Source organism: Trachypithecus francoisi, unplaced genomic scaffold, assembly GCF_009764315.1.
Source record: "Trachypithecus francoisi isolate TF-2019V2 unplaced genomic scaffold, Tfra_2.0 Lachesis_group14, whole genome shotgun sequence".
Lineage (NCBI taxonomy): Eukaryota > Metazoa > Chordata > Mammalia > Primates > Cercopithecidae > Trachypithecus > Trachypithecus francoisi.
This window is the reverse complement of record NW_022681459.1, coordinates 27024556-27041442: the sequence shown is the minus strand read 5'-3', so window position 1 is coordinate 27041442 and position 16887 is coordinate 27024556. Positions and strand designations below refer to the sequence as shown.

At 45.3% G+C, this 16887-nt stretch overlaps 1 long non-coding RNA gene across 1 annotated transcript; it reads right to left on the bottom strand.

The window, feature by feature from the left end:
* On the bottom strand, positions 1–16021 carry LOC117096696. Its single transcript, XR_004442590.1, has 3 exons — positions 15313–16021; positions 14082–14150; positions 1–274 (listed from the first exon to the last, which is right to left on the bottom strand). It is a non-coding gene; the product is annotated as an uncharacterized LOC117096696 (long non-coding RNA).
* Positions 16022–16887: the final 866 nt, after the last annotated feature.

Below are 16887 nucleotides of genomic sequence, written 5' to 3'. Positions count from 1 at the left end.
CAAAGTGCTGGGATTACAGGCTTGAGCCACCGCGCCCGGCCGTGACACTATTTTTTAAGCCCCAGGCTGCCGAATCCTGGAGTGTCTGAGTCTTCATCACAGTCTAGCAGCAAGAATAGATGAGGTCAAACCCCCTGGGAAACAGGACAGGCCCTGCGAGCCTCCACTGCCAGCCCTCTCTTGAGATGCAGATGTTTAGGGTCCTGTTCCTTCTGGATTTATTCTCCTTGCGACACCATCCAGCCATTTTAGTTGTCTTTTGCACATGAATTTCCTGCCAAAGCAGCAGAGATTGCAGGAAAGGATGAATTTTTTCTACAACTGGCAGAGGGGGAACGGTGTGCCCAAAGGCTCACACGAGCAGCTGGGTTCCAGCCAGAGACCTCAAGGGAAGACGGAGTCCTCTGGAAAAGGAAACAAGGCTTAATTCTCCTTCCAGGGTCAGTCCTGGGGCCTCTGGGTTGTATTTAATTTTATTTGGGAAGATGGCATTTCTTTTTCACATCTGCAGTGTGCACGAGGGGGATAACCTTTTCCCTGGAGAAGCTGGTGGCACTGTTCCGTCCCCCAACACCCAGCCACCTCCACAGCCTCAAGCTCAGCAGAACTGGGAGAAGGCGGGTGCTGAAAACCTTGGACCAGGGTGGGAATGACAGGTCGTGCCCTGGAGCAGGGGATGTATGCAGAGTGGGTAATAACTGTTGTCAGTTCCCACGGAGCAGCCACTGCACTCAGCACTTCCTACGCAGGAAACCGAGGCTGGCAACTGGAAAGCACTGCCCACAGCCGGAGCTGGCAGCCAGAGGCTGAGCTGCAGGGCCAGGCGGTCTGTTCCAAAGCCTCAGCTCCCCATGGTGCGATTCTGCCTGGCCAGCCCATCTGAGCCTCTGTCATCTTTGTGTGTGTGTGTGTTTGCCCTCATCCTTGGCTGCTGGCTGTCTGAACATACAGTAAGCTCCACTAAACAAGGGGACGGCATTGGCACAAAAAACACAAAACAAGTGATCAACGCCCCGTGATTTGGCTCCAGGGCTACACCTGATGGCCCCCTGGCATCAAAGAAAGGTCACACGATAAAGGTTTCCGCTGCCAAGTATGTCGTTTCAGTTTCTAAAGCACGTTCACAAGCCTTACGACACCTCGTCCCATCGTGATCTGGGCATCATTAACCCCATTTTTAAATACAAAATGAGCTGAGGTTTAGCGGACTGTTTGTATTGATTTCCCATCGTTACTGTAACAATTCACTGCAAACTTTGTGCCTTAAAACAACACAAACCCCGTATCCCTTAGTTCCAGATGGTAGCAGCCTAAAACACGTCAGGGGGACTGCATTCCTTGTGGAGCTTGCAGGAGAGAACCCATGTCCCTGGTCTTTCCTGGGCTTGTGCCCCGTGTCACTCCCACATCTGCCTCGGCTGCCTCAACCCCTTCTCTCACTCTCCTGTCCCCTCTTCTATCTTAAGGACCCTTGTAACTACAATGCTCCCGCTGAGATAATTCAGAAAATCTTCTCATCACAAAATCCCTAACTTAATCACATCTGCAGAGTCCCTTTTCACCATGTAAGGCTCCACATCCTCAGGTTCCAGTGATCGGCACATGGACACGTGTGGGGAGCACACTGCCCAAGCCTCACAACTCAGAAGTGAGAGAGTGAGGCTCCCATAGCAGCTGCTAAAAGGCCTGGTGCTCGAGAGACGGTCTTTGCATAGACATGTGTGCATTGGGGTGTCTGGGCACACAGAGCCGCCGGCACAGACTACTTCCCAACCCATCCATTCCCCTGCCTTCCAACTCTCTCTCCCTCTCTCTCTCTCTCTCTCTCTCACACACACACACACACACAGAGGCACACATACACAGACACACACATACAGGCGCGTGTGCGCACGCGCGCGCACACACACACACACACACACACACTGCCAACATGGGGCTTTGGACCACAAGAAATCTGACTCTACTGAACAAGCCTTTCCCTCGGCCCCCAGAGGTGTGAGCAAATGACTGACTGAATGAAGTGGATTTGGATATGAAGAGCTGAGACCAAGACCCAAGGTACAGCAGGGCTCTGCAGGGGCTGGGCTATGGTTGCCAAGCGCTCTGAGTTATCTGACTATGGATGATTCACCTTGAAAGCCAACTCTAGCAAAAACATTTCAGGAAATTCTCAAATCTCAAAGAATTTTCCTACTTGTTTGAGGAGTTGCTCATCTGGTTCTCATTGTGCCACAGACTCAGTCCATTTTTGTCCTCATAAATTAAGTGTATTACGTTTTCAAGATGATGGAATCTAATACTTATAATTATAAAAATAAAAGAAGAGTAGAGTAAATGTCTGATGCTGTCATGATTCCTTTCAGCATCAGAAGATAAATTTTTCATGAATAATTTTCTTAGTCGATGCTGAAACCATTATTTCCAAGTAGTTCAGTGACTTTTCCAAAGATAAAGCCTTGAAGATAATTAAGCAGGAATATTTAAGCTATGATAATCTGCATACAAGGAAACAGCTGCTCTTCTTGCCTAAGAAAAATACACAAAATTGACAAGCATTTATAGTCAATAGTTACCTGATGTGTAACTATTAAGTAAGAAAGCACCCAGGTTCTTACTTCAAAATGAAGTTCAGTATGATGATGCATTTCCATTTTATTAAAATTAGCTGCACAACAAATAGGTAAATATTGTTTGCATTTCAAGACAAATGACAAGGCCAATTTCAAAAAAGGTTTGCAAGAAAAGCATCGTAAAAGTTGGGAAACCAGGGAATTTTCTAATTGAACTTGTTTTAAATAATGATAGCTTCCAGATTCACAGATAATTTGCCTTCATAATTATGGAAAATTCATCTTGCACAATGAAAGCTAAAGTTTTCTACTCTAAAAATGTTAGTCTCCCGTGGAGTCTAAGATGAGCATCTTCACATTTGCATTAAGTTTCACTTTTCATCTTCTGAAGGGGCTCTGAAGTGTGGTTCATTTTCCACATTTCTCTTATACTCGAGCAAAGGTAGACCCGATAGAGTTACCTTGCTTAGGCTTATTCTAGTTTCAAAAAACAGCAAACATTCCCAGCTGGCTTAAGCCAAAGAGGAGGAGGGGTTGCAGGGAGACAGGGCTGGTTCATGGAAGCCAAGGACAGGAAGTTAGGTGATCCATGAGGAGGCCCCTGGGAAACCAGGAGGCATCAATGGTGAGCTTCCACCCTCTCTCTTTGCAAATCGGTCTTCTCAGTCCCTCAAGGCCACAGGGTAGGTAGAAGATGACCATCCACAGCCCAAGTTTACATGTGGCAGGGCCTGTGTGTGCACTTGGACAGATTTCCCATAGCCCAGCTAGGCCAGGTGCCCACCCACGGCTGGATCACCCCCACCTGGGGGATGTGAGCACACAACAGAATCATGGCCCAGGAACCAGTCCTAAGCCAGGTGGGGCCAGCATGTTCCCAAAAGGGGCAGGTCATCCCACCAGGCAGCCATCCGACCAAAGTACCCCCGTCTTCTGCTGGGGCTCATTGAAGGCTGAGTGATTGGATTCCACTGTCTGAAGAGACGTGGGGTTCACGTGGGCCCATGTTTCTAAACAGGAAGCAAAAGGCATGTGGAGCAAAATGCTTTGTCATCAGTCAGCCTGACCCACACTGCAGGGGCTTCATATCCCTACCCCACCTACTATAAGCCAAAGCATCCTCTCCCCAGTCTTCATGACACTAAACCACCCACCTTCATGTCATGTGCCTCCTCAGAGCACAGCACTGCATCCTATTGAAAAGCACTGGGTTTTAGTCCAAGCGTTTTGAAATTCACAGTGAGGGTCCTGAGACCCAGAGCAAGATATAAAAGAATGCAAGCGATTTAGCATAAGACAGTGGCCTCTGCCGGCCTCCTAACCATGCAACCTCAGAAATACCTTCACATTCCTGGACCACGGCTCCTCATCATCCAAAAAATGAATTCAATGGCACCTCTCCCATAGACTGATTGTAAGGATTAAGTGAAATCAGACGTTAGATTGAGCCATATGAAATGTCTGGATTTGCAGGGCAAACAGTTGAATATCTTCTTTCATATGGCTCACGTAACACTCAGGAGCTCTAGCACATAGTAAGTGTTCAATAAATATGAATCCTACAGGGATGCAAATTAAATGTAGACTGTGCCAAATACAATGAAAAAATAACTTCTACCCAAGAGCACTGCATTCCCACCCCACCTCAACTTTGGACAGAATATAGCACATGGCATTAACTAAGGTAGAAAAGATAGTGCTAAGAATATATCCTTTGGGGAAATTTTAATTAAGTACCATCTGTGACAGTTCAAAGAAAGTTGGTTAAGTGACAATAGGAAGGACAAAAGGAGGCATCATCCCAATGGAGCCATAGAGCTGGTGGCCAAGCAGTCTTCTGCTTATAGAAGACACTGGAGAAAGCGATTTTCAGCTGTCATCCCCTGAAGACGAGACAAAGCCTTGGTCTCCAGCAAGCAAGAGGTAGGGGACAGGGATTGGTAATTGGCAGGGTGGTTGACTTTGGGATGCTATTCATATTTCACTGTTTCAGCCTTACCTCGAATTTTGCGTAAAAGAAATGGCTTTTATTTCAAGCTCCACCAGTCCCTAAGCTGTCCCATGCGTACACACACCACCGTGAGACCCTCCGCTGGCTCCAGATCTGAGCCCCAGCAGGCCAGCAAAACACGGAGCGCATGAACCCCCTGGGCACAGCCCAAAGACTATCCTTGGCACTTTCAACTAGCAGTTAACTTTTAATTAAAAGGTAAAGAGACATTAATTATCAGTTAACAAATTTCAATCTCTATTCAGACAAGGGAATTGATGTGTTTTTAAAAGGCCTCAATAATTATTTCTTGAAGTTGAGAAAAGGGGTGAAGATAAAAATACACCTTCGTCCACACTCTTCTTCTCATTTTGGAAAACTTGGGTGCTAGGACAGCCACACCCAACACCTGCCAGCCAGTGCTCTGGATTTAAGAAGTGCAAGCGATTTGGTGTAAGACAGTGCCCAGTCTGTGGACTGAATTATCAACATTTTTGAAAGGAAGGGCGTCAGACCCCAGCAGAAGGGGCAGGTGTCCGCAGGCTCTTGGTTGGTCTTGGTCATTTTTGGAAGACTTTGGAACTCTGCACAGGAATGTCTTTCTCGGCTTGCTCCTATCCTGTCCCCATAGAGCTTGGCTTTTCGAGTGCAGGTGGAAATGGCTTCTGCTGCTCACCTCTAAGTCCAGATGGATTTTTGCCACGTGCAAAAAGTTTCTAGAGGTCAAATAAAATTGCTTCCAGGAAGGGGAAAGAAAGGGTTCTCTTGCCATCGTGACTTTACAGTCATCACATCGGCAGAGCTTCGTGGTGGAGGACAATGATTTTCTACTGCCCTTGTTAAGTTCTTTGTAACCTTGTGATTTTTTTTTCTCCCTCAAACCTCCTTCTGAGATATTCTCCTACTTTTTCCCAGAAAGGTCATTTCCCTCCCTTCCTTTCTTTCCCTGGAAGGAAAATTGAACTGGTACATCTTACTTGAATTACTCAGCCTCTGAGAATGGAAAGTACGAGGGAGATCAAAAGGCTTTAAACTCCTCGGATTAAAATTGCTCCAAGATAGCTCTGCCAGATGGGCAACATGCTGTGAGGTCATCTGCCATGAATAAATTAAAACCTGGGTCAAATACAAAAAGGAAGAAAAAATTCATTTGAAAGACCCCAGTGTAGGTTGAGCTTTCAGCTCCTCTGCGGGCCCACAAACACAGTTCATAGTATGAGAACCAAAAACTCCCCAGGAGCAGGCCAAGGGGTTGAGGAGCAAGTTTTGCAAAAGGTGAAGCAAAAGACAACACCAACGCACTATTGTCGAAGATGCTCATTCCTCAGAAGGAGCAGACGAGAGTTCCAAACAGATCAGGGTCTCTGTGTACGTGAGTGGTGCCCTCAGCGTAGATCCCGTCCCTGGCCCGGTCCTCCTGTCCTCAAATGTCCTCTCCTCCTTCTCCTCCTCCGTCGCCACCACAACCTCAGAAAAGCAAGGGCTGCAGCCTTTTCCCAGGCACTCACATCTCCACAGACCCAGCACCAGACTGAGGGTGTCTCCTGGGTTAGAGACCATCCCAGGCCTTATCCCGCACAACTGTTGACCACAAAGCCATCCTCACGAAGAGGGAGAGGGTAGAGTCAGTCAGACTCACAGACCTTCCCGGGCTTTGGGGACTGCATGACTTTGAGAAAGCTGTGTGACCTCTCTGATCCCCACCCACTCTCTCTTTTTTTTTTTTTTCCTTTTCTCTTTTTTTTTTTTTTTTTTTTTTTTGAGACAGAGTTTCACTCTTTTTGCCCAGGCGGGAATGCAGTGGCAGGATCTTGGTTCACTGCAAGCCTCCTGGGCTCAAGCGATTCTCCTGCCTCAGTCTCCCAAGTGGCTGGGATTACAGGTGTGTGCCACCATGCCTGGCTAATTTTTGTATTTTTATTAGAGACGGGATTTCACCATGTTGATCAGGCTGGTCTCGAACTCTTGACCTCAGGTGATCCACCCACCTCAACCTCCCAAATTATGGGCATGAGCCACCACATCCAGCCTGCTCCCCACTCTCCCTCCCTCCAATCGACGGGAACTGGAAACATCAACCTCATGGGAGAACCAAGGAAGCCTCCACAGAGTGGAGTCAACACATCTCAGTTCCCCTTCCACACCACACCACCAGCCCTGAGGCTGTGCTCGCTCCACCTCTGTGTCCCCAGCACCAAGCACTGACCAGATCCATGGTAGATATTCAGTAAAGACACAGTCAATGAACCTGCCCAAACCCACAGACACCAAAGTCTTTTTACCTTAGACACCAAAGTCTCAAGATAACAAAGACAATCCCAGGTAGAATATTGGATGAAACGATGCAGTTCACTTTGTTTGATTCTGGGCTCACCAAGCACATGTTTTTATTTGTATTTATTTATGTATTTATTTTTTGAGACAGAGTCCTACTCTGTTGCCCAGGCTGGAGTGCAGTGGCATGATCATGGTTCACTGAAGCCTCAACCTCCTAGGATCACGTGATCCTCCCACCTCAGCCTCCCAAGTAGCTGAGATCCTGATGAAACAGTATTTCACTATTCAGTATATAGTGAATACTATAAACAGTATTCACTGTTGCCCAGGCTGGTCTTAAACTCGTAGCCTCGAGCGATCCACTCACCCAGGCCTCCAAAAGGGCTGGGATTACAGATGTGAGCCATGGTGCCCAGTCCCAAGCATATATCTGATTTACATCTTTACTTCCCTTCCTGAATAGAGCACAAGTCTCTTAGCCAGTGAAAAGGAATGTTCTCTCGGGTAAGTTAATAAAATATGTTCTTGGACTTTACCCTGGTCCTTAATAGGGAACCTCACATTCCAGATATTCCTGTGTTGTGGCAGCACTCAAATTGAGTTGCTAAATGCAAAAAGTGTGGATGACACCACAGATGAGTGGCGGCCGCATCAGCCACAGGCCCCTCTCCTTCTCCTTGTCCCTTCCTCTTCCCTCCTCTATACTCTTACCGTCTCTCACACTCCCTCCTTCCGTACCACGCTCTAAACCTGTTTTCCTCTCTAAACCCCAAATCACCTGCTACTGAATCCCCCAGGAAGGGAGATCTGGGGATACCACCGCCCCATCTCACACTCCCTCTCCCACTCAGTGGGCCCACACTAGCTGAGCAGGGGACAAGCCACCTACAGCTCCAGATGACAAAACACACATGTGACCATGTACACAGAGAGCTGGTAAGAACAGAAAACTTCCTTCATTCAGAAAAGACTGGAGCCAGACTGAGACCCAGACCCGCAAGCCCCCTGGGGCATCGCAGTGCCCTCTACACAGAGGGAGGACACAGGAACCAGGTTTTCTTCTCAGCCTTTCACTCCAATTTGTGATTTTTCTCAACTTGATTAGATCGTTTGCTTATATATTTGGTCTCTAGTCTTCTGGAAATAAGGGGTTAGACAACTGTTAGGCAAGAAATGGAGAAAGCACTATTTTAAAAACAAGCAAATAAGCAATGACCACAACAACGATTTCTAGAACATCCACTCTGTGCCAGGCTCCTTGCTAGAAAATGAGAGTAAGCCTCAACTGTTTTCCTTAAGGACTCATGACTTTTTAGGACAATTCATGTGTGGATGAGTGAGTGTGGTCTGCTGTGGCTTCATAACACAGGCAGCTAAGGGGCAGCCAGATGGCCTGCGAGGGTCAGGGAAACCCATGTGAGCTGCGGTTTAGCGTCATCTAGAGTTACACGATGGTTTAGTATGCGTAACACATAATGTTATGCTGCGTTTCATCATCTAGAGCTGTAGGAGGAATGGGGTGAAGGATGAGGATGAGTGATGGGGAAGGGGATATTGAAGACTCGGTGACCACAGTGAGCTGAGATACAGAAAACTGACAATCCTGGTGTTCTGTTATCTGCCAGCAGCTCTGTGCCAGAGGGCGTGGTGCATAGATGAGGCAGGAGCTGCTGAGGCTGAAGAGAGAATTTGGAACGAGAGAGTGAAAAACACCACCTATCCCTCTCTAGCTTCCTAGACTTGGGTAACAGGAAGCCACAGATTGCTTTGAAGTGTTCTAAGAAGGAACTCTATTGACAGTTCAGAAGATGAGCTCAGGGGGGCAGGAGAGATGTCAGCAGCGAATGATGAGCCCTTGACAATATTGATACAAAATGGAAATGCATTTCCCCACTTCCAGGAATTGACATTATACGTATGCCTGCACAGAGGTGAAATACATCTATACATGGGTACTCCTTGTGCCGTTGTCTATGTTGGTTTAAAAAGAGAGAGAGAAAGTGTCCATCAACAGAGGACCTATTGAGCAAACTATAGAAAACCTGCAAAATGGAACACTATGCAAACATCAAAAAGAAGGGAGAGAAGGAAGGAGGGAGAGAGGAAAGAAAGGTGAGGCCCTCTGTGCAGTCTTAGGAACATACCTTTAGGATGTATTGTTCAGCGAAGAAGGTGCTATATTTCACGTAAGAAAGGGGGAGATAAGAATACGCACGCAAGCCCAGGCAGCATGGCAAAACCCTGTCTCTACAAAAAATACAAAAATTAACCGGGCATGGTGTCGTGCACCTGTAGTCCTGGCTACTCAGGAGGCTGAAGCGGAAGGATCACTCGAGCCCAAGAGGTCAAGGCTGCAGTGAGCCACAAGTGTGCCACTGCACTCAGCCTTGGCAGCAGAGTGAGGCCCTGTCACCAAAAAAAAAAAAGAATATATATGCAAATGTTTCATGTTTACATAAGGAAAAACTAGTAACAGCAGTTACCTATAAAGTATAAGGAGTGATAAGTGTGTCATTCAGGGCCTGACTACAAACTGTTGGGCCGCTCAGATGGTTTTAGCTGGAGAGTTGAATGTAGAGATTAAATACCCATCAATACCAGTCAGTGCAGAGATGACACACTATGTCTGCAGGCAGGAGGAAGAAACCATAGAGGAAGTTAAACAGCCAGGGACTAACAGCTTCAGAAAGCCGTTTCCATCACCCCTTCCTCCTCCCATCGCCGCCTTGCCTGAGGGGCAGAAACAGTGACCTGAGTCCCAGGAGAAGGGGATTCGCCCAGGAGATCACCCCAGAGAACCTGCCACCATGTGAGAATGTAGCTGACCCCAACCATGGTGAGGCAGAGACGGAGCAGAAGGGGGAGGTTATGGAACCTGCTGGGTTCCCTCCTCTGGCTCCACCCCATGCCCTGTCTGCATCTCCCACTGGCTAAACAAAGCCCAAGAAGCAGGGCCAGTGCACTGTCTGGGGCAGCTTCCCGGGCCGAGCAGGGCATGAGCGCGGAGAATGGACGTTGAAGTCGTGCACCTTTTATATTGTTTCAATTTTAAATCATGCAAATGTGTTTGCTGTTCAAAAAATAAGAATATAATGCCAAAATATTAGAATAATTCAATCACTGGGACCCAGAATGACAGAGACAACGGCGTGCGCATTGCCCCTCCCCAACCGACCCATGCAAGCGGGGAGGACAGGAGAATCTCTCCATGCCCAGAGTAGAGTCAAAACATCCACATGGAACCAAAATGGAAAAACAAAGACAAAGTCACGCACAGGATTGAGTGTGGGGCGAGGGTCTTACTCTATGACAACTTCTAATATATTGAAGAGTCTGAATTGGAAAACACTGCCACTGCTCTAATTGCTGGGGGAGGTTTGGAGGTAAAATAATCTTAGAGCAGAGTCCTCCTCCCTGTGTGGCAAAGAGAGGCTCATCTGCAGCCAGTGAGGAGGCATTTGTAAGGGAAGCCCACCCTGGGAAGATGCCAAAAGCCCCAGGGAACGATGCAGGGCTTGTGGTTTGCAAGGGTTGATACCAAGGTGGTGTAGCAGGAGTGATACCTCTTTCATTGTGTGAGGCTGACTGTGTTGCCTTCAAGAAGAAACAGTGCTCACTCTGGCAAGGTGTGCCTGCTTTGCAGGTGAGAGGAAGCTGGCAGCTGCCCATCAGGCTGTTTGTGAGATGGAACTGGAGGTGAGGCACCTGCTTCACACTTAACTGTGAAACCGCCTGGACCCTTCCCCCTGGGGCCTCAGCAGCAGTAAGAGTCTCCATCCGAGTCCAGTCCAGCCTGGAGGCACTCAGAAATCAAGATTCATGAAGGGAACCCACGAAGGGACCAACTCAGTCCTTGCAGGGGAGCTCAGGGACCTCCGAGGGAGCGTGGGTACAGTGAATTCAGGATACTGAAAGAGGCTGTGCTGTAAGCGGGGAGGGTGGGAAAGGAGCACAGGTTGTGGTGAGGAAACTCTACGTGTGACAGCCTCCTCTCAAGACCTGGATCCTCACACGTCTCCCATGGAGAGTAAAAGGAACCCCGAGCTGCACAAAGTCCCAGCCTCACTTCTTTCAGCCTGCACTCCTCTTCCCTGATCGACCTGACCCTTCAGTGAAAAAACTCTATACCCCTCCCTCACCATCGAGGATGGTTTCAGAAAAACAGTACAACATAGAGAAGATAGGAGAAGCCCCAGAGCTGTATTGTGCTGCTTGGAAGGTTTAGGGCCCCTCCTCCATAGCACCAAGCGCCTTTATAAGATAAACCTATGCTTCCCAAATCAAATGAAAATGACAAAAATAGGCAATGCTCCTGAACCTTCAATAAGTATATGATTTTGAAAATTGTGATTGGTCTAAATTAAATGTGCATTTCATTCCTATCACTCATGTCCTGTATTCTCAAAACATAACTTGGTAAACACCGTATCACCTGAAGCTTTGTGCACCATTCCTTCTCTATTGTAAAAGCCTTATCATTGCATTATTTCCAACTGATTTGTGCCGTTCCCTCACACAAGACACAAAAAAGAAAACACCCCACCATCTTGTGTAGATGAAGGTCAGGCCTTCAAGGTCAAGTGTGGCATCCTGAATTTGGGGCCTGCAAACTTGGAGGACTCACAAGGTCTTCGTGACCCATGAGGGTTGAAATTCCTTCCCCTTTGCAGCAGGAAGTGACCCACTTCATTGCCCCAGCAAGGGTGGAATTCCACCCCTCCATCCAGTGTACAGATACACAATATTAGTTCTCAGTACTCATGTGAGTGGCATTTATTTATTATTTGAAAAGCCATGCATTAGCCTCTGCAGGTGCTTTATAACGTAGGAGCTAGGATCCTATCCTAGATAAGCAAACACCCCACAAACTAGGGACAGTAGAACCCATCAGTAACTATAGTACAAGATTAAAATTGCCAAGCAAGAGTCATAGATAGGTATGTTGCTATGTTAATATTTTTCTGCAAAAATTTGAAAAACTTCAAACCTATGGAAAAAATCAATGATTGCAATCAACACCTATGCACCCTTGACCTCAATTCACCAGTTGTTAACATTTTCTCACATTTGCTTTCTCCTTTCCTTCCCTCCCTTCTCTCTTGCTCTCTCTTTCTTCCTCTCTTGATCTCCAAATCATTCGAAAGTAAGTAGAAGTCACCGTGATACTTTTATGTTTCATTTTTCACAAATGTTTCTTCTAGGAGAAAGGATATTTTTCCTATATAACTTGAATATTATCACACCCAGGAAATTTAACATGGATCAATAATAATATTACCAAATACACCATCTATATTCCAGTGTCCCAGTTTCCCAAGACGTTCCCAAGGATCATGCAATGTATTCAATCTTCATAGCTCTTTAGTCTTTTTTTTTTTTTTTTTTTAGACGGAGTCTTGCCCTGTCACCCAGGCTGGAATGCAGTGGCGTGATCTCGGCTCACTGCAAGCTCTGCCTCCCAGGTTCACGCCATACTCCTGCCTCAGCCTCCCGAGTAGCTGGGCCTACAGGTTGCCCGCCACCACGCCCAGTTAATTTTTTTGTGTTATTTTAGTAGAGACAGGGTTTCACCAGGTTAGCCAGGATAGTCTCGATCTCCTGACCTCGTGATCCACTCGCCTCGGCCTCCTAAAGCGCTGGGATTACAGGTTTGAGCCACTTCACCTGGCTTCTTTAGTCTTTTTTACCTAGAACAGATCCTTTGCCTATGTTTTTGTTTTGTTGGTTAATTTATTGTAACATCTTTTTTTAAGTCCAGGTCAGTCATTTTGTAGAATGTGCTAAGTCTGTATTTGTCTGACTATGTCCTCGCTAACCTTAGATTCCAGTTAAGGGCTTTGGGCCAGAATGCTAAATATACGACACCGTGCCCTCCCCCTTGCATCACAGAGGGCAGCCTGTGATGTCAGCTTCTCCCATGATGGTGATGTCGATAGATGGCTGTGCTAAGTGTTGGACCTCTCCGTTGAGTGGAAATGTTTTCCCTTGTAATTAACAAATAACCTAGGGAGGGAGTGACGCTCCGAGACCATGTAACCATCCTGTTCCCAACAACTGCTCCTCCCAGGGTCTTCACCTGACTCAGCGACAGCAGCAGTTGTAAAATAATGATTTTCTCATTCCATCGTTTTCCATCTAATTCTTTCTCTTTTTTTTTTTTTTGTTTGCTTTGTTGTTTTGCTTTTGCTACTTGGAGGTGAAGAAGGGAAGAGACCATCACTCGCTGGAGTGATGAAAGAAACATCAGGAGAGACAGGGCGTTTGGAAATGTGGACGGAGACCTAAAACACTGCATTTGCAGCCTTATATTAGGAAACAGGTGTTTCCTAATCCTCCTTTTCTCAAGGATTACTCCCATCCACTAGTTTGTGAGTAAAGAACCACATGGGGGGAGGTGGGACTAGAACTGTGTCCGCAATCGGGGGAACAGGTTGCTAGGCTCATGAGCAACAAGAGAGGGTTAGGCTGTAGTCCTTGTCCTCATGCACGGAGCACTCAGTAAACCCTGGCTAAACCCCCTCCTTTGATACTGTGCTGCTCTGCTGGGCTAATTATTCCTGGAATACTGAGGAATCTCAGACACGCAACTGCAAAGTACATGTGTTTGACGCAGCATCCCAAGGCATCGATGCTACTTAAAGGTTTAGGGGAAAAGAGATATTTTGTATTAAAACACGTAAGAATAGGATTAGAACACAAATTGCAGGCAAAATGTTCAGCTAAAGCATGAGATTTCACAACAATGTTGTGCTTTTGGTAAGCCATTGTGGACTTTGGTGAGCCCCTGGAATCCCAGGGACACACAGCTTCTCCCTTCTGCTGCAAAGACAAGATTGAGAAGAACATTTGGGAAACATGCTCAGAGTCAACCAAGCAATGAAGGAGACACAAACATCAGATATCAGGGAGCAAAAGTAGGTAACAAGCAGATTCGATGGTGCAAATGTTGACTGCTACGGAATCCATATTATAGTCATGCAAAGGGGTATGACTAACACATATGTTAACACTTTGTTTCTAATAATGTCATTATTTGTAACAAGGATTCTAAAACATTCTAAATTGGCCTTTGTTCTGATTCTTATCAATGATAAGTCTTCTTTGTCTTATCCTAGAGGTAACTGGATACTTCATGGGATGTGTTAGTAAACAGAAGAAAGGTTCTAACTTCCTTTAGGGTTTAAATTGTGTATTTTGGAGAGAGAGAAAGAGAGAGAGATTAATAAAAAGAAAACACTCACCAAAGAAATCCATTGGAATAGAATAAGAATTCCAGGGCCTTATCAAGATTTGGAATCCAGCCTATTATTCTATAAAACGAAAAAAAAAAAAGACATTAAAGCTTTAAAATGAATAGAAGGCAGTCCCTGTCTTTATAGAATTGCTGAAAATCCAAGCTCTGAGGGTTCAGATAGAGTTAAACCATTTGTAAACCTAGTCAGAAGAAAATGAAAATTATTAAGGCTGTGTAAGTGTATTTTTTTATGAATTGGAAACTAATCTCAATTTTATAACTATGAAGCAGGAGGCTTCTTAAGCTCTGACCATCAGTTTCAATTCTGAGCTCTCCTAAATACTTAGTTCACTGCCTCTTTGGAACTGAAGTCTCAGTAGCTAAGACTTTAACGATATTAGAAGGGACTCCCTATACCTCTGCCCAGTGGAGTGTGCTGGGTAACAGACCACGTGCTCACAGAGAGGAACACTGCACTGCACGAACTCAGAGCCTCTGATGCCACTCAAGCAGCTAATGGCCAGGTGTGGGTTCCTTTCCCAGAGGGACATGTGTCAGGGAGGAGCACCTTGACAGACTGTGGGGCAATGCATAAGGGCAAAGCTCCACTCCATCTCTTCACTTGTGAATCTTTGAACCCAATCTATACTATGCCCTTCCTGCAGTCTTTTTATCCAACTATAATATCTATCACAGTTTACAGCTTTGTATTTATGTGTCCAAGATATGTCTTCCCCACTTCACCAAAGTTCCTTGCAGGAGGGGCTCATGCTCTTGTCCACCCCTATGGACCCAGCTACAGCCTACCTTAGAGTACATGCAAGTTCAGCATTTGCTAATGAATGAATGAATGGCTCCCAAGTAGGAATCATATTTGAGAGATTTCCCCCTTGCCTGGGCATTGGTCACTTGGTAGTTGGAGCTGCAGTCTACCTGGATTTTCATTTAACCAAATGAGTAGATCCAAGACTGTCCTATAGCTTCAATCATTCATCCAGCTCATGTTCTCTGAGCCCTTATTATGTCCTAAAGCCTATGACAGGAACTGAGGATGTGAAGATGAATAGGACATGTACAAATGAGTTAACACATCAGTCAAATCAAAGCCTGCTCCCGATAACTCTTTCTTTTTAAGGTCAACCAAACACATTGAATCTTTTGCTTAACATGCAATACGAAAAAAGAGAGAAATTATAAATTTAGGAAGATAGACAAAAGAGATAGTGACCTTGACTCACCAGTATCCAGGCCCAAAGAGAAGCAAGTTCTCTGATTTCACTCCCTGGAGCCTCAAACTTTCTTGTTCTTCTCCAGGCAGCAGACATTAAGAGAGACTGCTGAGTTTCTTAAACGTAGAGACCCTTGACAGCCAAAATTGCAAGTGAATTTAAATTCCAAGGCCAACTCTATTGATTGGTATTGTTCTCCTCCAGCCGTGGGATGAGAAACTACTACTGGACTAAGAGAGAAAAGCCACCATCAGTTAGTGATATCTTCCATTGGTGCTATGTGCCATATTTCTGTCAGTCTTTCCCTCAGAGGTGGATATTACTATGGAGCTGATAGGGAGATCACAGGAGCAATTTCTACCATTGCCTTAGCACAATATAGGGTATATACTAGATGCTAAAGAAAAATTTAAGTAGATCAATAGTCCCTGTTCTATCAATGTTCTCTTTGTGAGATTCATGCCACACTTTCTGTACCACTTTGCAGCTAACGTGTTTATGGGAAGGCTATGATTTTGGGATGAACAGATTGCACATGGCCTTTGTTCTGATTTTCATCAATGATTATCCAATAGGGTAATACTTTTCTAAGTTTTCTGATTCATGCAATAGAGTTCAAGACATTCTTGATTTAAATTATGCCAGAGATTATCTGTGTTTGCCCAGGACAACCCTTACTACTCTCTGTTATGATGATTCATTTATTCATCTGCAAGTACTGCAGAGACAGTAACAACTACTAATTGTTAGTTACTGTTAGTAGAGACAGTAACAACTACTAATTCATTTTTGTTTTTTCAACCCCAAGAGTAGTGCTTGGTGCATTAAATTAACATTTAAGTAAGTAAATGAGCTGAACATTTTACACCAAGAAGATGAAACTTTTGGCTTAACAGATAGGACATCTCTTAATAGAAGAGATGGATATTTGAACCACAGGTGACAACTTAGTTTTCCCCATATTACAGAGTAGTAGAATAGCTGGGGTGTCTCTAAGTTGGAAAGAAAAGGATAAATTATATTTAAAGTAAGGCAGAAAAAGAGTCAATATCTGTCATAAATTTTTAAATCAAAAATAGCACAAAAATACTATAATATTAAATATATAGAAAATAATCATGGGGGAACTCAGCAACAAAAAAACAACTCAATCAAAAAATGGGCAAAAGACTTGAATTTAGCCATTACTTCAAATAAGATATACAAATAACCAATAAGCAAATAAAAAGATGCTCAAAATCATTAATCATTAGGGAAATGCAAATCAAAATCACGAGATTTGTTCTGGACCAAATGTGTGTCCCCAGAAAATGCATATGTTGAAATACTAACTTCAGTGTATAATAAGAGATGGTAACTTTTGGAAGGTAATTAGGTCATGAGGGTGGAGCCCTCTTGAATAGGATTAGTGTCCTGATGAGGATAGACTCATGAGCTCTCTCTCCCCCCCCCCCCCTCTCCTCTCTGCTTTGTGAGAATACACAGAGAAGTGAGCCATCTATAAACCAGGAAGAGTGTCTTTACCAGACACCAAACATGCTAGCACTGTAATCTTGGACTTTCCAGCCTCCAGAACCAAAGCAA